General features: G+C 28.4%; 1 protein-coding gene across 1 annotated transcript in view; it reads left to right on the top strand.

Annotated features, from left to right (window-relative positions):
- Window positions 1-11,823: 11,823 nt before the first annotated feature.
- The window catches only part of LOC133644206 (dermatopontin-like), a 34,171-nt gene continuing 21,539 nt past the window's right edge, over window positions 11,824-24,455 (top strand). Inside the window, exon 1 of the mRNA XM_062038551.1 lies at window positions 11,824-11,947. The gene's annotated coding sequence lies outside the window, so the exon portion shown is untranslated. The remainder of the gene's footprint in view (window positions 11,948-24,455) is intronic.

Below are 24,455 nucleotides of genomic sequence, written 5' to 3'. Positions count from 1 at the left end.
CAATATTAGCTACTCTGTTAGCTCTTCAGTTAGCCACTCTGTTAACTAGTATGTTAGCTGCAATATTAGCTACTCTGTTAGCTCTTCAGTTAGCCACTCTGTTAACTAGTATGTTAGCCGCAATATTAGCTACGCTCTTGTGCTTGGTGTCATCAGTGCTGCCCAATTAAAGAGCAGAAATGTGAGCATGCTGTGCCACCTTTGACTCCGCATACCTCACATTGTTCCCTTCATTCACAACATTGTGCCCTTTAGACGTCAACCTGCATGGAAGTGGGAGAGTTTTCCTCAAGTTTACCATCGTCTTAGTCAGAGTGCTGTCCAAAGTGCCCCCCCCCCCGGCTATTTTTTTTAACGGCCCCGCAGCACATTGTAAAATATAATATTAAATATTTTTAAAAAAGTGTAATAAAAGAGCCTATCCCAGCTGCATTTGCATTGTTCAAAATATAATAATGAATCAAAATCAATGTTGTTATGAATTATTGACATATTCAAGGCAACATTTACTTGACATCAAATATTCCACTTTGGAGTATTTTTTGCAGATATTGTTTGCCATAAAAAATAAGTTTTCAGGGGCCAAATTGCATAAAACTAACCAAAAAACTAATAAATAATGAATCAAAATCAGTGTTATGAATTATCGACATATTTAAGGCTCCAATTCATTCATATCAAAAATTTCATTTGAAATATTTTTTGGGAAAATATTGCATATTTTGTGTGTTTGCCTTAACAAAATAAGTTTTCAATGACAAAAAAGGCTCAAAACAAACAAAAAAACATAAAAATTGTAGTAAAAGAACAACAAAAACAACATACTAAAGTGCAATAAAAGAGCAAATGAAATGTGACTAGAAAACGTTGCAATGTTGACTCTAATAACATAAAACTGCCATGCAGGATGTTTTGTTCCCTTTAAAACTCTCAAAAAATAATAATGAATCAAAATCAATGTTGTTATGAATTATTGACATATTTAAGGCTCCAATTCATTCACATCAAAAATTTAATTTGAAATATTTTTTGGGAAAATATTGCATATTTTGTGTGTTTGCCTTAACAAAAAAAGTTTTCAATGACAAAAAGGGCTCAAAACAAACAAAAACAATATTAAAAAGTGCAATAAAAGAGCAAATGAAATGTGACGCTGCAATGTTGACTCTAATAACACAAAACTGCCATGCAGGATGTTTTGTTCACTTTAAAACTCTCAAAAAATAATAATGAATCAAAATCAATGTTATGAATTATTGACATATTCAAGGCAACAATTACTTCACAACAAATATTACACTTTGGAGTATTTTTTTTGGGAAAATATTGCAGATTTTGTTTGCCATAAAAAAATAAGTTTTCAGGGACAAAAGGGCATAAAACTAACCAAAAAACTAATAAATAATGAATCAAAATCAGTGTTGTTATGAATTATCAACATATTTAAGGCTCCAATTCATTCATATAAATATTGCATATTTTGTGTGTTTGCCATAAAAAAAATACGTTTTCTATGACAAAAAAGGCTCAAAACAAACAAAAAAACATAAAAATTGTAGTAAAAGAACAAACAGGTGAAATATAACAAGAAAAAGTTGCAATTCTGACTCTAATAACACAAAACTGCCATGTAGGATGTTTTTTTCTTTAAAACATACAAAAGTTAAAAATGAATCAAAATCAATGTTGTCATGAATGATTGACATATTCAAGGCAACAATTAATTCATATCAAAATTTTTATTAGAAATATTTTCGGGGGAAAATATTGCATATTTTGTGTTTGCCATAAAAAAAAAGTTTTCAATGACAAAAAGGTCTCAAAACAAACACAAATAATAATAATAATAATAATAAATCAAAATCAATGTTGTTATGAATTATTGACATATTCAAGGCAACATTTACTTGACATCAAATATTCCACTTTGGAGTATTTTTTGCAGATATTGTTTGCCATAAAAAAATAAGTTTTCAGGGGCCAAATTGCATAAAACTAACCAAAAAACTAATAAATAATGAATCAAAATCAATGTTATGAATTTTCGACATATTTAAGGCTCCAATTCATTCATATCAAAAATTTCATTTGAAATATTTTTTGGGAAAATATTGCATATTTTGTGTGTTTGCCTTAACAAAATACGTTTTCAATGACAAAAAGGGCTCAAAACAAACAAAAAAACATAAAAATTGTAGTAAAAGAACAACAAAAACAACATACAAAAGTGCAATAAAAGAGCAAATGAAATGTGACGTTGCAATGTTGACTCTAATAACACAAAACTGCCATGCTGGATGTTTTGTTCCCTTTAAAACTCTCAAAAAATAATAATGAATCAAAATCAATGTTGTTATGAATTATTGACATATTCAAGGCAACAATTAATTCATATCAAAAATTTTATTAGAAATATTTTGTGTTTGCCATAAAAAAAAAAAGATTTCAATGACAAAAAGGGCTCAAAACAAACACAAATAAAAAAAATAAAAATATTAATAATAAACCAATGTTGTTATGAATTATTGACATATTCAAAGCTCCAATTAATTCACATCAAAAATTTCATCAGAAATATTTTTTGGGGGCCAACATTGCATATGTTGTGTGTTTGCTGTAAAAAACAAAGTTTTCAACGACAAACGGGCATAAAACAAACACAAAAAATAAATAAACAATGAATCAAATTCAGTGTTGTTATGAATTATTGACATATTTAAGGCTCCAGTTAATTCATATGAAAAATGTCATTTGAAAATTTTTTATGGGGAAAATATTGCATATTTTGTGTGTTTGCCTTAACAAAATAAGTTTTCTATGACAAAAAGGGCTTAAAAAAAAACAAACATACTAAAGTGCAATAAAAGAGCAAATGAAATGTGACGTTGCAATGTTGACTCTAATAACACTAAACTGCCATGCAGGATGTTTTGTTCCCTTTAAAACTCTCAAAAAATAATAATGAATCAAAATCAATGTTGTTATGAATTATTGACATATTCAAGGCAACAATTACTTCACATCAAATATTCCACTTTGGAGTATTTTTTGGGGGGAAAATATTGCAGATTTTGTTTGCCGTAAAAAAATAAGTTTTCAGGGACAAAAGGGCATAAAACTAACCAAAAAACTAATAAATAATGAATCAAAATCAATGTTGTTATGAATTATCGACATATTTAAGGCTCCAATTCATTCACATCAAAAATTCCATTTGAAATATTTTTTGGGGGAAATATTGCATACTTTGTGTGTTTGCCATAAAAAAATAAGTTTTCTATGACAAAAAAGGCTCAAAACAAACAAAAAAACATAAAAATTGTAGTAAAAGAACGACAAAAAAAACATACAAAAGTGCAATAAAAGAGCAAATGAAATGTGACGTTGCAATGTTGACTCTAATAACACAAAACTGCCATGCAGGATGTTTTGTTCCCTTTAAAACTCTCAAAAAATAATAATGAATCAAAATCAATGTTGTTATGAATTATTGACATATTTAAGGCTCCAATTCATTCATATCAAAAATTTAATTTGAAATATTTTTTGGGGGAAATATTGCATATTTTGTGTGTTTGCCATAAAAAACAAGTTTTCTATGACAAAAAAGGCTCAAAACAAACAAAAAAACATAAAAATTGTAGTAAAAGAACAAACAGGTGAAATATAACAACAAAAAGTTGCAATTATGACTCCAATAACACAAAACTGCCATGTAGAATGTTTTTTTCTATAAAACAAACAAAAAGTAATAATGAATCAAAATCAATGTTGTCATGAATTATTGACATATTCAAGGCAACAATTAATTCATATCAAAAATTGTATTAGAAATATTTTCGGGGGAAAATATTGCATATTTTGTGTTTGCCATAAAAAAAAAGTTTTCAATGACAAAAAGGTCTCAAAACAAACACAAATAATAATAATAATAATAATAAATCAAAATCAATGTTGTTATGAATTATTGACATATTCAAGGCAACATTTACTTGACATCAAATATTCCACTTTGGAGTATTTTTTGCAGATATTGTTTGCCATAAAAAAATAAGTTTTCAGGGGCCAAATTGCATAAAACTAACCAAAAAACTAATAAATAATGAATCAAAATCAATGTTATGAATTTTCGACATATTTAAGGCTCCAATTCATTCATATCAAAAATTTCATTTGAAATATTTTTTGGGAAAATATTGCATATTTTGTGTGTTTGCCTTAACAAAATACGTTTTCAATGACAAAAAGGGCTCAAAACAAACAAAAAAACATAAAAATTGTAGTAAAAGAACAACAAAAACAACATACAAAAGTGCAATAAAAGAGCAAATGAAATGTGACGTTGCAATGTTGACTCTAATAACACAAAACTGCCATGCTGGATGTTTTGTTCCCTTTAAAACTCTCAAAAAATAATAATGAATCAAAATCAATGTTGTTATGAATTATTGACATATTCAAGGCAACAATTAATTCATATCAAAAATTTTATTAGAAATATTTTGTGTTTGCCATAAAAAAAAAAAGATTTCAATGACAAAAAGGGCTCAAAACAAACACAAATAAAAAAAATAAAAATATTAATAATAAACCAATGTTGTTATGAATTATTGACATATTCAAAGCTCCAATTAATTCACATCAAAAATTTCATCAGAAATATTTTTTGGGGGCCAACATTGCATATGTTGTGTGTTTGCTGTAAAAAACAAAGTTTTCAACGACAAACGGGCATAAAACAAACACAAAAAATAAATAAACAATGAATCAAATTCAGTGTTGTTATGAATTATTGACATATTTAAGGCTCCAGTTAATTCATATGAAAAATGTCATTTGAAAATTTTTTATGGGGAAAATATTGCATATTTTGTGTGTTTGCCTTAACAAAATAAGTTTTCTATGACAAAAAGGGCTTAAAAAAAAACAAACATACTAAAGTGCAATAAAAGAGCAAATGAAATGTGACGTTGCAATGTTGACTCTAATAACACTAAACTGCCATGCAGGATGTTTTGTTCCCTTTAAAACTCTCAAAAAATAATAATGAATCAAAATCAATGTTGTTATGAATTATTGACATATTCAAGGCAACAATTACTTCACATCAAATATTCCACTTTGGAGTATTTTTTGGGGGGAAAATATTGCAGATTTTGTTTGCCGTAAAAAAATAAGTTTTCAGGGACAAAAGGGCATAAAACTAACCAAAAAACTAATAAATAATGAATCAAAATCAATGTTGTTATGAATTATCGACATATTTAAGGCTCCAATTCATTCACATCAAAAATTCCATTTGAAATATTTTTTGGGGGAAATATTGCATACTTTGTGTGTTTGCCATAAAAAAATAAGTTTTCTATGACAAAAAAGGCTCAAAACAAACAAAAAAACATAAAAATTGTAGTAAAAGAACGACAAAAAAAACATACAAAAGTGCAATAAAAGAGCAAATGAAATGTGACGTTGCAATGTTGACTCTAATAACACAAAACTGCCATGCAGGATGTTTTGTTCCCTTTAAAACTCTCAAAAAATAATAATGAATCAAAATCAATGTTGTTATGAATTATTGACATATTTAAGGCTCCAATTCATTCATATCAAAAATTTAATTTGAAATATTTTTTGGGGGAAATATTGCATATTTTGTGTGTTTGCCATAAAAAACAAGTTTTCTATGACAAAAAAGGCTCAAAACAAACAAAAAAACATAAAAATTGTAGTAAAAGAACAAACAGGTGAAATATAACAACAAAAAGTTGCAATTATGACTCCAATAACACAAAACTGCCATGTAGAATGTTTTTTTCTATAAAACAAACAAAAAGTAATAATGAATCAAAATCAATGTTGTCATGAATTATTGACATATTCAAGGCAACAATTAATTCATATCAAAAATTGTATTAGAAATATTTTCGGGGGAAAATATTGCATATTTTGTGTTTGCCATAAAAAAAAAGTTTTCAATGACAAAAAGGGCTCAAAACAAACACAACTAATAATAATAATAATAATAATAATAATAATAATAATAATAATAAATGAAAATCAATGTTGTTATGAATTATTGACATATTCAAGGCAACAATTAATTCATATCAAAAATTTTATTAGAAATATTTTCGGGGGAAAATATTGCATATTTTGTGTTTGCCATAAAAAAAAAAGTTTTCAATGACAAAAAGGGCTCAAAACAAACACAACTAATAATAATAATAATAGTAATAATAATAAATCAAAATGAATGTTGTTATTAATTATTGACATATTCAAAGCTCCAATTAATTCACATCAAAAATTTCATCAGAAATATTTTTTGGGGGCCAACATTGCATATGTTGTGTGTTTGCTGTAAAAAACAAAGTTTTCAACGACAAAAGGGCATAAAACAAACAAAATAAATAAATAAACAATGAATCAAATTCAGTGTTGTTATGAATTATTGACATATTTAAGGCTCCAGTTAATTCATATGAAAAATGTCATTTGAAAAATTTTGTGGGGAAAATATTGCATATTTTGTGTGTTTGCCTTAACAAAATAAGTTTTCTATGACAAAAAGGGCTTAAAAAAAAAAAAAACATACAAAAGTGCAATAAAAGAGCAAATGAAATGTGACGTTGCAATGTTGACTCTAATAACACAAAACTGCCATGCAGGATGTTTTGTTCCCTTTAAAACTCTCAAAAAATAATAATGAATTAAAATTAATGTTGTTATGAATTATTGACATATTCAAGGCAACAATTACTTCACATCAAATATTCCACTTTGGAGTATTTTTTTGGGGAAAATATTGCAGATTTTGTTTGCCGTAAAAAAAAAAGTTTTCAGGGACAAAAGGGCATAAAACTAACCAAAAAACTAATAAATAATGAATCAAAATCAATGTTGTTATGAATTATCGACATATTTAAGGCTCCAATTCATTCATATCAAAAATTTTATTTCAAATATTTTTTGGGGGAAATATTGCATATTTTGTGTGTTTGCCTTAACAAAATAAGTTTTCTATTACAAAAAGGCCTTAAAAAAAAAAAAACAACATACAAAAGTGCAATAAAAGAGCAAATGAAATGTGACGCTGCAATGTTGACTCTAATAACACAAAACTGCCATGCAGGATGTTTTGTTCACTTTAAAACTCTCAAAAAATAATAATGAATCAAAATCAATGTTGTTATGAATTATCGACATATTTAAGGCAACAATTACTTCACAACAAATATTACACTTTGGAGTATTTTTTTGGGGGAAAATATTGCAGATTTTGTTTGCCGTAAAAAAAAAAGTTTTCAGGGACAAAAGGGCATAAAACAAACAAACAAACAAAAAATAATGAATCAATATCAGTGTTGTTATGAATTATTGACATATTTAAGGCTCCAATTCATTCATATCAAAAATTTAATTTGAAATATTTTTTTGGGGAAATATTGCATATTTTGTGTTTGCCATAACAAAATAAGTTTTCAATGACAAAAAGGGCTCAAAACAAACAAAAACAACATTAAAAAGTGCAATAAAAGAGCAAATGAAATGTGACGTTGCAATGTTGACTCTAATAACACAAAACTGCCATGCAGGATGTTTTGTTCACTTTAAAACTCTCAAAAAATAATAATGAATCAAAATCAATGTTGTTATGAATTATCGACATATTTAAGGCTCCAATTCATTCATATCAAAAATTTAATTTGAAATATTTTTTGGGGGAAATATTGCATATTTTGTGTGTTTGCCATAAAAAAAATAAGTTTTCTCTGACAAAAAAGGCTCAAAACAAACAAAAAAACATAAAAATTGTAGTAAAAGAACAAACAGGTGAAATATAACAAGAAAAAGTTGCAATTCTGACTCTAATAACACAAAACTGCCATATAGGATGTTTTTTTCTTTAAAACAAACAAAAAGTAATAATGAATTAAAATCAATGTTGTCATGAATTATTGACATATTCATGGCAACAATTAATTCATATCAAAAATTGTATTAGAAATATTTTCGGGGGAAAATATTGCATATTTTGTGTTTGCCATAAAAAAAAGTTTTCAATGACAAAAAGGGCTCAAAACAAACACAAATAATAATAATAATAATAATAATAATAATAATAATAATAATAATAATAATAATAATAATAATAATGAATCAAAATCAATGTTATGAATTATTGACATATTCAAGGCTCCAATTACTTCACATTAAATATTTCATTTGAAATACTAATAAGTTTTCAGGGACAAAAGGGCACAAAATCATTTATAACAAAAAAAACAAAAAAATAATGAATCAAAATCAATGTTGTTATGAATTAAAACAAGGCTCCAAATAATTCACGTGAAAAATGTCATTAGAAATATTTTTGGGGCACAATATTGCATATGTTGTGTGTTTGCTATAAAAAACTAAGTTTTTAATGACAAAAGGGCATAAAAGAAACATTTTTTTTTATAAATAATGAATCAAAATCAGTGTTATGAATTATTGACATATTCAAGGCTACAATTAATTCATATCAAAAATTTCATTTTAAATAGTTTTTGGGGAAAATAGTGCATATTTTGTGTGTTTGCCTTAACAAAATAAGTTTTATATGACAAACGGGGCTCACAATAAACAAAACAACATCAAAAAGTATAATAAAAGAGCAAACTGTTGCAAAAGTTGCAATGTTGACTCTAATAACACAAAACTATGTAGGATGTTTTTTTCTTTAAAACAAACAAAAAGTAATAATGAATCAAAATCAATGTTATTATGAATTATTGACATATTCAAGGCAACAATTAATTCATATCAAAAATGTTATTAGAAATATCTTTTGGGGAAATTATTGCATATTTTGTGTTTTTGCTATAAAAAAATAAGTTTTCAAGGACAAAAGGGCATAAAACAAACAAACAAAATAAATAAATAATGAATCAAAATCAGTGTTGTTATGAATTATTGACATATTTAAGGCTCTAATTAATTCACATCAAAAATTCAATTTGAAGTATTTTTTTGGGGGAAATATTGCATATTTTGTGTGTTTGTCATACAAAAAAAATACGTTTTCTACGACAAAAAAGGCTCAAAAGGTGAAATATAACAAGAAAAAGTTGCAATGTTGACTCTAATAACACAAAACTGCCATTTAGGATGTTTTTTTTCTTTAAAACAAACAAAAAGTAATAATGAATCAAAATCAATGTTGTTATGAATTATTGACATATTCAAGGCTCCAATTAATTCACATCAAATATTACACTTTGGAATATTTTTTTGGGGAAAATATTGCATATTTTGTGTGTTTGCCATAAAAAAATAAGTTTTCAATTACAAAAAGGGCTCAAAACAAACACAAATAATAATAATAATAATGAATCAAAATATATATATTTTTAAATTATTGACATATTCAAGGCTCCAATTAATTCACATCAAATATTCTATTTGAAATATTTGTTGTGTTTGCCATAAAAAATATGTTTTCAAGGACAAAAGGGCTCAAAACAAACAAACAAATAATAATGAATCAAAATGACCTTTCCAGGGTAACAATTACTTGACATCAAATATTACACTTTGGAATATTTTTTAGGGAAAATATTGCATATTTTGTGTGAATAATAAAAAACTTAAATTTGACGGATAATTCTAAAGTTGATCTAGAGACTTAAGTGTTGAAAGTTGTTGTTTTTTTTTTTTTTTTAAAAAAGGTAAGTTAAATTTAACACTTTTATGAGTTAGGTCCCTTTTAGAATCTCAACAATTTTAGTGGGATTTTTTTTAAAAACTGTCATGACCCATTGCTCAAAAAATAATAATGAATCAAAATCAATGTTGTTATGAATTATTGACATATTCAAGGCTTCAATTACTGGGCATCAAATATTACACTTTGGAATATTTTTGGAAAAATTAGTGCATATTTTGTGTTTTTGCCCGAAAAACAAAGTTGTCCATGACAAAAAGGGCATAAAACAAACATTGGAAAAATAATTTAAAAAAACGTATACTCGACAGCTAGAAGTTTTGAAAGTTGAAAGTAAAAAAAATAAATACAAATAAATAAATATATATATATATCAAGTATGACTTATTTTTTTACATTTTTTATAAGTGGGTCACTTTTAGGTCCCTTAGAATTTTTGTGGGATTTGTTCAAAATATAATAATGAATCAAAACCAATGTTATGAATTATTTCAGGCTCTGATTAATTCACATCAAATATTACACTTTAAATCATTTTGGTTGAAAATATTGTAAATGTTGTGTTTTTGCTCTAATAAACAGAGTTTTGACAAAAAGTACATAGAACATGAAACAAAACAAAAAACCCGACAGACAGACTTGAAGTTTGGGCGAAATTATTGCACATTTTGTGTCTTTGAAGCAATGTTGTTATGAATTATTGACATATTCAAGGCTCCAATTACTTCACATCAAATATTACACTTTGGAATATTTTTTTGGGGGGAAAATATTGCATATTTTGTGTGTTTGCCATAAAATAATAAGTTTTCAATTACAAAAATGGCTCAAAACAAACACAACTAATAATAATAATAATAATAATAATAATAGTAATAATCAATGTTATAAATTATTGACATATTCAAGGCTCCAATTAATTCACATCAAATATTCCATTTGAAATATTTTTTGGGGAAAATATTGCACATTTTTTGTGTTTACCATAAAAAAATATTCAGGGTAACAATTACTTGACATCAAATATTACACTTTGGAATATTTTTTGGGGAAAATATTGCATATTTTGTGTGAATAATGAAACTTTTTTTTTTTTTAAAAAGGTAAGTTAAATTTAACACTTTTATGAGTTAGGGCCCTTTTGGAACCCCAACAATTTTAGTGGGATTTTTGAAAAACTGTCATGACCCATTGCTCAAAAAATAATAATGAATCAAAATTAATGTTGTTATGAATTATTGACATATTCAAGGCTTCAATTACTGGGCATCAAGTATTCTACTTTGGAATATTTTTGGAAAAATGATTGCATATTTTGTGAAAGTTGAAAGTAAAAATTTTTAATAAAAATAAATGAATATATATATATATGTATATATATATATATATATATATATATATATATATATATATATATATATATATATATATATATATATATATATATATATATATATATATATATATATATATATATATATATATATATATATATATATATATATATATATAAAGTATGACTTATTTTTAACATTTTTATAAGTGGGTCACTTTTAGGTCCTTTAGAATTTTTGTGGGATTTGTTCAAAATATAATAATGAATCAAAACCAATGGCTCTGATTAATTCACATCACATATTACACTTTAAATCATTTTGGTTGAAAATATTGTAAATGTTGTGTTTTTGCTGTAATAAACAGAGTTTTGACAAAAAGTACATAGAACATGAAACAAAACAAAAAACCCGACAGACAGACTTGAAGTTTGGGGAAATGATTGCACATTTTGTGTCTTTCAAGCAATGTTGTTATGAATTATTGACATATTCAAGGCTCCAATTAATTCACATCAAATATTACACTTTGGAATAATTTTTTTGAGGAAAATATTGCATATTTTGAGTGTTTGCCCCCCAAAAAAACAACAGTTTTGACACAAAAGACATAAAACAAACAACCTGAAGTGCACCGAGACACATAAGTGTTGAATTAAAATACAATCTAATAAAAATATGACTTTTTTTTCAACGTTTTTAATGACCGTGACCCTTCTGTCTTCTTTCAAACATTTGGACACAAAAATACTAAAAGTTCTTGGCACTTTTTGATCTCATTTCCTGACATGATGTGTGACTAACAACATGAGTCTTCAGGAATGACGAAGATACAAAGTAACAAACATGTCTTCTCCTTCATCAGACACTCAGCGTTTGTTGAAGAAAAGCAGGCAGTTTCAAGGTAAGTTACCGTGGCAACTAACTCTGACTTTGACTTACCCCTTTTTCTAACACAGGGGAAAAAAACAATGTGCCTCATCTCAGGCTTTACTTACTCAGAGTTTACACTTAACCCTGTGTTTATCCACAAAATTAGCTCAATAAAGCTAGCATGCCAACAGTGCTATGCTAACATACTAGTTTAAAATAGTGTTTACAGTTAGCATTAGTAAAATACCAAAATATATGACACTGAAGTGTATACCTGCCTAATTAATTTTAAAAAAGCTAACATGCTAATGTTAGCATGATAAAATGCTAATTGTAACATGCCCCAAATACCAAAATATGTACCTGTAAAATGTGTTTAAAATGCTAGCATGCTAAGGATAGCATGCATCAAGTACTAAAATATGACTGTGTATATCTACTAAAATATTTGACACTGCGGTACAGACTTACAAAATTAGCACAAAAAAAAAGCTAAAATGCTAAAATGTTAACTGTAACAAGTTATTTTTTGATTACTTTTTTGTTTTTTTTTCACTGGAAAAAAAAAAGAAGGTTAAACTAAGCTTTTGGCTAATTCTGAAATAATAATATAACAAAACATTTTTTTAAAGTACTTTTTGAGAATAATTTTTTTTTAATTGATAAAATAAACAAATACAACCATTTTTGCATTATTATTTTATTCGTTTTTGTCAAATTAGGGGAAAAAAATATTATTTTTTGTGAAATTACTTTATAAAAAGTATTGTTTTTTTTAATAACTTTTTCATAGTTTTAACTACCCTTTTGGCTAATTCTGGAATAATACATCATAAAATAAGACGATTTTTAAAGTACTTTTTGAGATGAATCCTGTTTTTTCATACATAAAATAAATATATAATCAAAGTAATAAGAATATGTATGTACAATATTTGCATAATTGTATCAGTTTTTGTCATAAAATAGGGGATTTAAAATATATATTTTTTGTAAAATTACTTTGTATAAAGTCATTTTTTCTATAACTTTTTTTATAGTTTTATTTTTCACTGGAAAAAAAAAAGTTTAAACTATACTTTTGGCTAATTTAGAAATACATAATATAAAACACCTTTTTTAGTACTTTTTGAGAATAATTTTTTTTTAAATGATAAAATAAACAAATACAACAATTTTTGCTGTATTATTTTATTCGTTTTTGTCAAATTAGGGGAAAAAAATAAATATTTTTTGTGAAATTACTTTATAAAAAGTATTGTTTTTTTTAATAACTTTTTCATAGTTTTAACTACCCTTTTGGCTAATTCTGGAATAATACATCATAAAATAAGACGATTTTTAAAGTACTTTTTGAGATGAATCCTGTTTTTTCATACATAAAATAAATATATAATAATAAGAATATGTATGTACAATATTTGCATAATTGTATCAGTTTTTGTCATAAAATAGGGGATTTAAAATATATATATTTTTTAAAATTACTTTGTATAAAGTCATTTTTTCTATAACTTTTTTCATAGTTTTATTTTTCACTGGAAAAAAAAAGTTTAAACTATCCTTTTGGCTAATTTAGAAATACATAATATAAAACACCTTTTTTAGTACTTTTTGAGAATATATATTTTTTAAATGATAAAATAAACAAATACAACAATTTTTGCATTATTATTTTATTCGTTTTTGTCAAATTAGGGGGAAAAAAAAATTTTTTTTTGTGTAATTACTTTATAAAAAGTATTGTTTTTTTTACTAACTTTTTCATGGTTTTAACTACCCTTTTGGCTAATTCTGGAATAATACATCATAAAATAAGACGATTTTTAAAGTACTTTTTGAGATTAATCCTGTTTTTTCATACATAAAATAAATATATAATAATAAGAATATGTATGTACAATATTTGCATAATTTTATCAGTTTTTGTCATAAAATAGGGGATTTAAAATATATATTTTTGTAAAATTACTTTGTATAAAGTCATTTTTTCTATAACTTTTTTATAGTTTTATTTTTCACTGGAAAAAAAAAAGTTTAAACTATCCTTTTGGCTAATTTAGAAATACATAATATAAAACACCTTTTTTAGTACTTTTTGAGAATATTTTTTTTAAAATGATAAAATAAACAAATACAACAATTTTTGCATTATTATTTTATTCGTTTTTGTCAAATTAGGGGAAAAAAATAAATATTTTTTGTGAAATTACTTTATAAAAAGTATTGTTTTTTTAAATAACTTTTTCATAGTTTTAACTACCCTTTTGGCTAATTCTGGAATAATACATCATAAAATAAGACGATTTTTAAAGTACTTTTTGAGATTAATCCTGTTTTTTCCACACATAAAATAAATATATAATAATAAGAATATGTATGTACAATATTTGCATAATTGTATCAGTTTTTGTCATAAAATAGGGGATTTAAAATATATATTTTTTGTAAAATTACTTTGTATAAAGTCATTTTTTCTATAACTTTTTTTATAGTTTTATTTTTCACTGGAAAAAAAAAAGTTTAAACTATACTTTTGGCTAATTTAGAAATACATAATATAAAACACCTTTTTTAGTACTTTTTGAGAATCTTTTTTTTTTAAATGATAAAATAAACAAATACAACCATTTTTGTACCTTTTTTTAGTACTTTTTGAGAATCATTTTTTCGTCCTTATAATCAAATAAAACGTGTTTTTTAAAGTACTATGACTATGTATGTGCAATATTTGCATTGTTATTTTATCCGTTTTTGTCATAAAATAGGGGATTTAAAAAATATTTTTGTTAAATTACTTTATACTGTCAAAGCGCTTTGGGCTCCTTAAAAAGGGGTAGAAAAGCGCTATACAAGTACAACCCATTTACCATTTACCATGTGTCAAGTACTAAAATATATCAGTCTGAGGTGTGTACCTAAAAAAAAAAAAAAAGTATTTAAAATGCTAAAATGCTAACATTAGCATGCATCAATTACCAAAATATGACTCAAGTGTATTAGCACAAAAAAAGAGCTAACATGCTAACAGTATCAGTTGTCAAGTAACAAAATATTTGATGCTAAGCTCCGTCTGTATGAAGGACATTGCAATTATTCACTTTTATCCAATGACTGGAAAAACCTCACCACAAGCACACACACACACACACACACACACACACACACACACACACACACACACACACACACACACACACACACACACACACACACACACACACACACACACACACACACACACACACACACACACACACACACAGCTAAGTGCTAACATGCCCCCCAGGGACACAGTTAGATGGATGACATAACTGCTTGTTCTCGTAAAAAGTCAATTAGTTTCATTTATGTGGTGTCACCTTCCTCATCCTCATCCTCATCATCATCATCCTAACATGTCATGAGGTCGTGTGAGGTCACAGGTCAAGGAGGTCACGCTAACGTCCAGTAGAAGCCAGCACAGGACTGGTGTGGTAACAATGTTTACATCACGTTTTACATTAAATATCTTAGAAGTAGCTCAAAAAATGCTAGATTAATCAAATTGGCTTCAAAATATATATTATATATGTCATTTTTTAATAATATGCAGACAGCCGATGAAAAATAGAAGTGTGTTAGCTTTGATGCTAATTGAGGAAGTTCAAACAGGCTTTTATCGCGTGTGTACAGCTTTAAGGCTAATGACTTGTGTTTGTCTTTGACACGGTGTCTGAAAAGTACTAGCATGGTTATGTGAGCGACATGCTAACATGACATTTTAACGTAATGCGAGATTAACAACACTAGCGTAGCTATGTGAGCTACATGCTAACATGACATTTGAACATCGTGATGGGTTAGCAACACTAGCATAGCTTTGTGAGCTACATGCTAACTTTATATTTTAAATGTCATGCGAGGTTAGCAACACTGGCATAGCTATGTAAGCTGCATGCTAACATTACATTTTGCCATCAGGCTAGGTTAGCAACACTAGCTGTGTGAGCTACATGCTAACATTACATTTTAACACCATGATAGGTTAGCAACACTAGCATAGCTATGTGAGCTGCATGCTAACATTACATTTTAACATTATGCTAGGTTAGCAACACTAGCATAGCTATGTGAGCTGCATGCTAACATTAAATTTTAACATCATGCTGAGTTAGCAACACTAGCATAGCTATGTAAGATACATGCTAACATTACATTTTAACATCATGTTCGGTTAGCAACACCAACATTGCTATGTGAGTGACATACTAACATGACATCATGCTAAGTTATCAACACTACATAGCTACGTGAACTACATGCTAACATTTTATTTTGTAACATCATGCTAGGTTAGCAACGCTAGCATAGCTATGTGAGCTGCATGCCAACATTACATTTTACCATCAGGCTAGGTTAGCAACACTAGCTGTGTGAGCTACATGCTAATATTACATTTTAACACAATGATAGGTTAGCAACACTAGCATCACTATGTGAGCTGCATGCTAACATTACATTTTAACATCATGCTGGGTTAGCAACAAGGGCCTAGCTTTGTAAGATACATGCTAACGTTACATTTTAACATCATGTTCGGTTAGCAACACCAACATTGCTATGTGAGTGACATGCTAACATGACATCATGCTAAGTTATCAACACTACATAGCTACGTGAACTACATGCTAACATTTTATTTTGTAACATCATGCTAGGTTAGCAACGCTAGCATAGCTATGTGAGCTGCATGCCAACATTACATTTTAACATCTGGCTAGGTTAGCAACACTAGCTGTGTGAGCTACATGCTAACATTACATTTGAACACCATGATAGGTTAGCAACACTAGCATCACTATGTGAGCTGCATGCTAACATTACATTTGAACATTATGCTAGGTTAGCAACACTAGCATAGCTATGTGAGCTGCATGCTAACATTAAATTTTAACATCATGCTGGGTTAGCAACACTAGCACAGCTATGTGAGCTGCATGCTAACATTACATTTTAACATAATGTTCGGTTAGCAACACCAACATAGCTATGTGAGTGACATGCTAACATGACATCGTACTACGTTATCAACACTACATAGCTACGTGAGCTACATGCTAACATTATATTTTAAATGTCATGTGAGGTTAGCAACACTGGCATAGCTATGTGAGCTACATGCTAACATTACATTTTAACACCATGATAGGTTAGCAACACTAGCATAGCTATGTGAGCTGCATGCTAACATTACATTTTAACATTATGCTAGGTTAGCAACAGTAGCATAGCTAGGTGAGCTGCATGCTAACATTAAATTTTAACATCATGCTGGGTTAGCAACACTTGCATAGCTATGTAAGATACATGCTAACATTACATTTTAACATCATGTTCAGTTAGCAACACCAACATAGCTATGTGAGTGACATGCTAACATGACATCATACTACGTTATCAACACTACATAGCTACGTGAGCTACATGCTAACATTATATTTGAACATCACGCTAGGTTAGCAACGCTAGCAGAGCTATGTAAACTGCATGCCAACATAACATTTTACCATATGGCTAGGTTAGCAACATTAGCATAGCAATGTGAGCTACATGCTAACATTAAATTTTAACACTATGATAGGTTGGCAACACTAGCATCGCTATGTGAGCTGCATGCTAACATTAAATTTTAACATCATGCTGGGTTAGCAACGCTAGCATAGCTATGTGAGCCGCATGCCAACATTACATTTTAACATCTGGCTAGGTTAGCAACACTAGCATAGCTATGTAAGATACATGCTAGCATTACATTTTAACATCATGTTCGGTTAGCAACACCAACATAGCTATGTGAGTGACATGCTAACATGACGTCATACTACGTTATCAACACTACATAGCTACGTGAGCTACATGCTAACATTATATTTGAACATCATGCTAGGTTAGCAACGCTAGCATAGCTATGTGAGCCGCATGCCAACATTACATTTTAACATCTGGCTAGGTTAGCAACACTAGCTATGTGAGCTACATGCTAATATTACATTTGAACACCATGATAGGTTAGCAACACTAGCATCACTATGTGAGCTGCATGCTAACATTACATTTTAACATCATGCTGGGTTAGCAACACTAGCATAGCTATGTGAGCTGCATGCTAACATTACATTTTAACATCATGCTGGGTTAGCAACAAGGGCCTAGCTTTGTGCATAGTTGTATTTTTCAGATGTGTAGTGAAGCCTGCATCTTAGTTAGAGAGATGAAAGTAGTCATGTTGTGTTTACTGTCAACACCACAGCCGCTCTTCACCTGGCCTCTCCCGCCTCCTCTGGTCTCCATGGCAACATGACAAGTCACCTTGATTACGGCCCATTAGCTCTCAGCTGCAGATTATCTTCAAAGCCTTCTAGAATCAAACATTGCTGGATGTTCCTAAATAGTAGTCAAGGAGGCAGAAGTGGCGTTTATTTATAGACGTCTATTTCAGGCCCGTTTATTCGGAGCCCAGCCAATGGCGGGGGGGGGGGGGGGGATCGTCGGAGTTCATTCACAACCCTCACATGTTGATTGTGACACCATTCTGTCTGTCACGCATCACATGACGCCTCCATCACTGTCACATGACAGGTTAGGGACTCCACTCACGCCTTCTGGCAGCCATTGTTTACTCTTCTTACTTCCACCTGAAATAATGAAGGCACAACTCAACTTGTTTTTGTTGTTGTTGTTGTTTTAAATGCTTTTTTAATTAAAAATGAATATCAAAATAAATAAAAAATAAATAATGAATAGAATTAATAAAATGAAAAGACTCAACCTGTTTTTAATTTTTATTTTTGTTATTTTTGTTGAAAAATAGTCATACAAAAATAAATAAAATATGTCAAAGAAATACAAAATTAATAAATTAATAAATAAAATACATCAAAGAAATAAAATGAATATAATTAATCAAATAAAAAACTCAACTTGTTTTTTTTTATTTGTATTATTTTTAGATACTTTTCTTGTTGGAAAAAAATAATACAAAAATACATAAAATATATAAAATAAATACAATACAATAAAAATGAATAAATATATTAAATAAATAAAATGAATAGAATTAAGAAAAGAAAATAACTCAACTTGGGCTTTTTTTAGTTATTTTAAAAAAATACTTGTGTACATTAAAAATTAATAATCTACAAATTAATAAAATAAAAATAAATAAAATATATAAAATAAATACAATGAATATAATTAATACAATTAAAAAAACTAAAGTTTTTTTTATTATGGTTTTTAAACACTTTTTTCATTAAAAAAATAAAAAATAAAATTAAAAAAAGTCAAATAAATCAAATAAAAAAAAATTTTAAAAAAATGAATAGAATGAATAAAATAAAAAACTGAACATGTTTTTTGTTTGTATTATTTTTAGAGACTTTTCTTGTTGAAAAAATAATATTAAAAATACATAAAATATATAAAATAAATAAAATGCAATACAAATAAAAACGTATATCAAATATATCAAATAAATAAAATAAATAGAATCAATAAAATAAAAAAAACTCAACTTTCTTATTATTTTTAAATACTTTTTTATTAAAAAATAATACAAAAATAAATAAAATATGTCAAATAAATCAAATAAAAATTAATAAAATAAATAGAATGAATGAAATAAAAAGCTAAATTTGTATTTATTATTTTTAAATACTTTTTGTGTTGAAAAAATCATATGAAAATACATAAAATATATAAAATAAATAAAATACAATAGAAATAAAAACGTATATCAAATGAATAAAATAAATAGAATTAATAAAATAAAAAAACTCTACTTGTTTTTTTTTTTATTATTATTTTTAAATCCATCCATCCATCCATCCATTTTCTACCGCTTGTCCCATTCGGGGTTGCGGGGGTGCTGGAGCCTATCTCAGCTGCATTCGCCAGCTCAAATAATTTTTTAATTAATAAAAAATAATATAAGAATAAATAAAATAAAATAAAAATAAATAAATGAATAAAATATATCAAATAAATAAAATGAATATAATCAAAGAATAAAAAACTCAACTTGTTTATTTTTATTTTTATTATTTTTAAATACTTTTTTATTTAAAAAAAATAAAATAAAATAAAATAAAAATAGCACGGCAAGAAAAAATGTTTTGTGTTTATGCTGTTGTTTGTCATGTTTTGTGTTTATGCTGTTGTTTGCCATGTTTTGTGTTTATGCTGTTGTTTGTCATGTTTTGTGTTTATGCTGTTGTTTGCCATGTTTTGTGTTTATGCTGTTGTTTGCCATGTTTTGTGTTTATGCTGTTGTTTTTCAGGTTTTGTGTTTGTGATGTTGTTTGTCATGTTTTGTATTTATGGTGTTGTTTGCCATGTTTTCTGTTTATGGTGTTGTTTGTTATGTTGTGTGTTTATGGTGTTAATTGTCATGTTTTGTGTTTATGGTGTTGTTTGTCATGTTTTGTGTTTATGCTGTTTGTCATGTTTTGTGTTTATGGTGTTGTTTGTTATGTTGTGTGTCTATGGTGTTTGTCATGTTTTGTGTTTATAGTGTTGTTTGTCATGTTTTGTGTTTATGGTGTTAATTGTCATGTTGTGTTCATGCTGTTGTTTTGTCATGTTTTGTGTTTATGGTGTTAATTGTCATGTTTTGTGTTTATGGGGTTGTTTGTCAGGTTTTGTGTTTATGATGTTGTTTGTCATGTTTTGTGTTTATGGTGTTGTTTGTCATGTTGTGTGTTTATGGTGTTGTTTGTCGTGTTGTGTATTTATGGTGTTGTTTGTCATGTTTTGTGTTCATGGTGTTGTTTGTCATGGTTTATGTTCATGGTGTTGTTTGTCATGTTTTGTGTTCATGCTGTTTGTAATTTTTTGTTCGTAGTGTTGTTAGTCATGTTGTGTGTTTTTGGTGTTGTTTGTCATGTTTTGTGTTCATGCTGTCGTTATGTTGTGTGTTTATGGTGCTGTTTGTCATGTTGTGTGTTTATGCTTTTGTTTGTCATGTTGTGTGTTCATGCTGTTGTTATGTTGTGTGTTTATGGTGTTGTTTGTCATGTTGTGTGTTTATGGTGTTGTTTGTCATGTTGTGTTCATGCTGTGCTTTTGTCATGTTTTGTGTTTATGGTGTTATTTGTCATTTTTGTTTGTAGTGTTGTTTGTCATTTAGTGTGTTTTTGGTGTTGTTTGTCATGTTTTGTGTTTGTGCTGTTGTTTGTCATGTTGTGTGTTTATGGTGTTGTTTGTCATGTTGTGTTCATGCTGTTGTTTTGTCATGTTTTGTGTTTATGGTGTTGTTTGTCATTTTTGTTTGTAGTGTTGTTGGTCATTTTGTGTGTTTTTGGTGTTGTTTGTCATGTTTTGTGTTCGTGCTGTTGTTTGTCATGTTGTGTGTTTATGGTGTTTGTCATGTTGTGTTTTTGGTGTTGTTTGTCATGTTTTGTGTTCATGCTGTCGTTATGTTGTGTGTTTATGGTGTTGTTTGTCATGTTGTGTGTTTATGGTGTTGTTTGTCATGTTGTGTTCATGCTGTTGTTTAGTCATGTTTTGTGTTTATGGTGTTATTTGTCATTTTTGTTTGTAGTGTTATTTGTCATTTTGTGTGTTTTTGGTGTTGTTTGTCATGTTTTGTGTTTGTGCTGTTGTTTGTCATGTTGTGTGTTTATGGTGTTGTTTGTCATGTTGTGTTCATGCTGTTGTTTTGTCATATTTTGTGTTTATGGTGTTATTTGTCATTTTTGTTTGTAGTGTTGTTGGTCATTTTGTGTGTTTTTGGTGTTGTTTGTCATGTTTTGTGTTTGTGCTGTTGTTTGTCATGTTGTGTGTTTATGGTGTTGTTTGTCATGTTGTGTTTTTGGTGTTGTTTGTCATGTTTTGTGTTCATGCTGTCGTTATGTTGTGTGTTTATGGTGTTGTTTGTCATGTTGTGTGTTTATGCTGTTGTTTGTCATGTTTTGTGTTTATGATGTTATTCGTCATTTTTGTTTGTAGTGTTGTTTGTCATTTTGTGTGTTTTTGGTGTTGTTTGTCATGTTTTGTGTTCGTGCTGTTGTTTGTCATGGTGTGTGTTTATGGTGTTGTTTGTCATGTTGTGTTCATGCTGTTGTTTTGTCATGTTTTGTGTTTATGGTGTTATTTGTCATTTTTGTTTGTAGTGTTGTTTGTCATGTTTTGTGTTTGTGCTGTTGTTTGTCATGTTGTGTGTTTATGGTGTTGTTTGTCATGTTGTGTTCATGCTGTTGTTTTGTCATGTTTTGTGTTCATGGTGTTATTTGTCATTTTTGTTTGTAGTGTTGTTTGTCATTTTGTGTGTTTTTGGTGTTGTTTGTCATGTTTTGTGTTCGTGCTGTTGTTTGTCATGGTGTGTGTTTATGGTGTTGTTTGTCATGTTGTGTTCATGCTGTTGTTTTGTCATGTTTTGTGTTTATGGTGTTATTTGTCATTTTTGTTTGTAGTGTTGTTTGTCATTTTGTGTGTTTTTGGTGTTGTTTGTCATGTTTTGTGTTTGTGCTGTTGTTTGTCAGGTTGTGTGTTTATGGTGTTGTTTGTTATGTTGTGTGTTTATGGTGTTGTTTGTCATGTTTTGTGTTCATGCTGTTGTTATGTTGTGTGTTTATGGTGTTGTTTGTCATGTTGTGTGTTTATGCTGTTGTTTGTCATGTTTTGTGTTTATGATGTTATTTGTCATTTTTGTTTGTAGTGTTGTTTGTCATTTTGTGTGTTTTTGGTGTTGTTTGTCATGTTTTGTGTTTGTGCTGTTGTTTGTCATGTTGTGTGTTTATGGTGTTGTTTGTCATGTTGTGTTCATGCTGTTGTTTTGTCATGCTTTGTGTTTATGGTGTTGTTTGTCATTTTTGTTTGTAGTGTTATTTGTCATTTTGTGTGTTTTTGGTGTTGTTTGTCATGTTTTGTGTTTGTGCTGTTGTTTGTCATGTTGTGTGTTTATGGTGTTGTTTGTCATGTTGTGTTCATGCTGTTGTTTTGTCATGTTTTGTGTTTATGGTGTTATTTGTCATTTTTGTTTGTATTGTTGTTTGTCATTTTGTGTGTTTTTGGTGTTGTTTGTCATGTTTTGTGTTTGTGCTGTTGTTTGTCATGTTGTGTTTTTGGTGTTGTTTGTCATGTTTTGTGTTCATGCTGTCGTTATGTTGTGTGTTTATGGTGTTGTTTGTCATGTTGTGTGTTTATGGTGTTGTTTGTCATGTTGTGTTCATGCTGTTGTTTTGTCATGCTTTGTGTTTATGGTGTTGTTTGTCATTTTTGTTTGTAGTGTTATTTGTCATTTTGTGTGTTTTTGGTGTTGTTTGTCATGTTTTGTGTTTGTGCTGTTGTTTGTCATGTTGTGTGTTTATGGTGTTGTTTGGCATGTTGTGTTCATGCTGTTGTTTTGTCATGTTTTGTGTTTATGGTGTTATTTGTCATTTTTGTTTGTATTGTTGTTTGTCATTTTGTGTGTTTTTGGTGTTGTTTGTCATGTTTTGTGTTTGTGCTGTTGTTTGTCATGTTGTGTTTTTGGTGTTGTTTGTCATGTTTTGTGTTCATGCTGTCGTTATGTTGTGTGTTTATGGTGTTGTTTGTCATGTTGTGTGTTTATGCTGTTGTTTGTCATGTTTTGTGTTTATGGTGTTATTTGTCATTTTTGTTTGTAGTGTTGTTTGTCATTTTGTGTGTTTTTGGTGTTGTTTGTCATGTTTTGTGTTTGTGCTGTTGTTTGTCATGTTGTGTGTTTATGGTGTTGTTTGTCATGTTGTGTTCATGCTGTTGTTTTGTCATGTTTTGTGTTCATGGTGTTATTTGTCATTTTTGTTTGTAGTGTTGTTTGTCATTTTGTGTGTTTTTGGTGTTGTTTGTCATGTTTTGTGTTCGTGCTGTTGTTTGTCATGGTGTGTGTTTATGGTGTTGTTTGTCATGTTGTGTTCATGCTGTTGTTTTGTCATGTTTTGTGTTTATGGTGTTATTTGTCATTTTTGTTTGTAGTGTTGTTTGTCATTTTGTGTGTTTTTGGTGTTGTTTGTCATGTTTTGTGTTTGTGCTGTTGTTTGTCAGGTTGTGTGTTTATGGTGTTGTTTGTTATGTTGTGTGTTTATGGTGTTGTTTGTCATGTTTTGTGTTCATGCTGTTGTTATGTTGTGTGTTTATGGTGTTGTTTGTCATGTTGTGTGTTTATGCTGTTGTTTGTCATGTTTTGTGTTTATGGTGTTATTTGTCATTTTTGTTTGTAGTGTTGTTTGTCATTTTGTGTGTTTTTGGTGTTGTTTGTCATGTTTTGTGTTTGTGCTGTTGTTTGTCATGTTGTGTGTTTATGGTGTTGTTTGTCATGTTGTGTGTTTATGGTGTTGTTTGTCATGTTTTGTGTTTGTGCTGTTGTTTGTCATGTTGTGTGTTTATGGTGTTGTTTGTCATGTTGTGTGTTTATGGTGTTGTTTGTCATGTTTTGTGTTCATGCTGTTGTTATGTTGTGTGTTTATGGTGTTGTTTGTCATGTTGTGTGTTTATGCTGTTGTTTGTCATGTTTTGTGTTTATGGTGTTATTTGTCATT

The sequence above is a fragment of the Entelurus aequoreus genome, linkage group LG27, assembly GCF_033978785.1.
Source record: "Entelurus aequoreus isolate RoL-2023_Sb linkage group LG27, RoL_Eaeq_v1.1, whole genome shotgun sequence".
In the NCBI taxonomy this organism is placed as follows: Eukaryota; Metazoa; Chordata; class Actinopteri; order Syngnathiformes; family Syngnathidae; genus Entelurus; species Entelurus aequoreus.
This window is presented reverse-complemented; position numbering and strand designations above follow the sequence as displayed.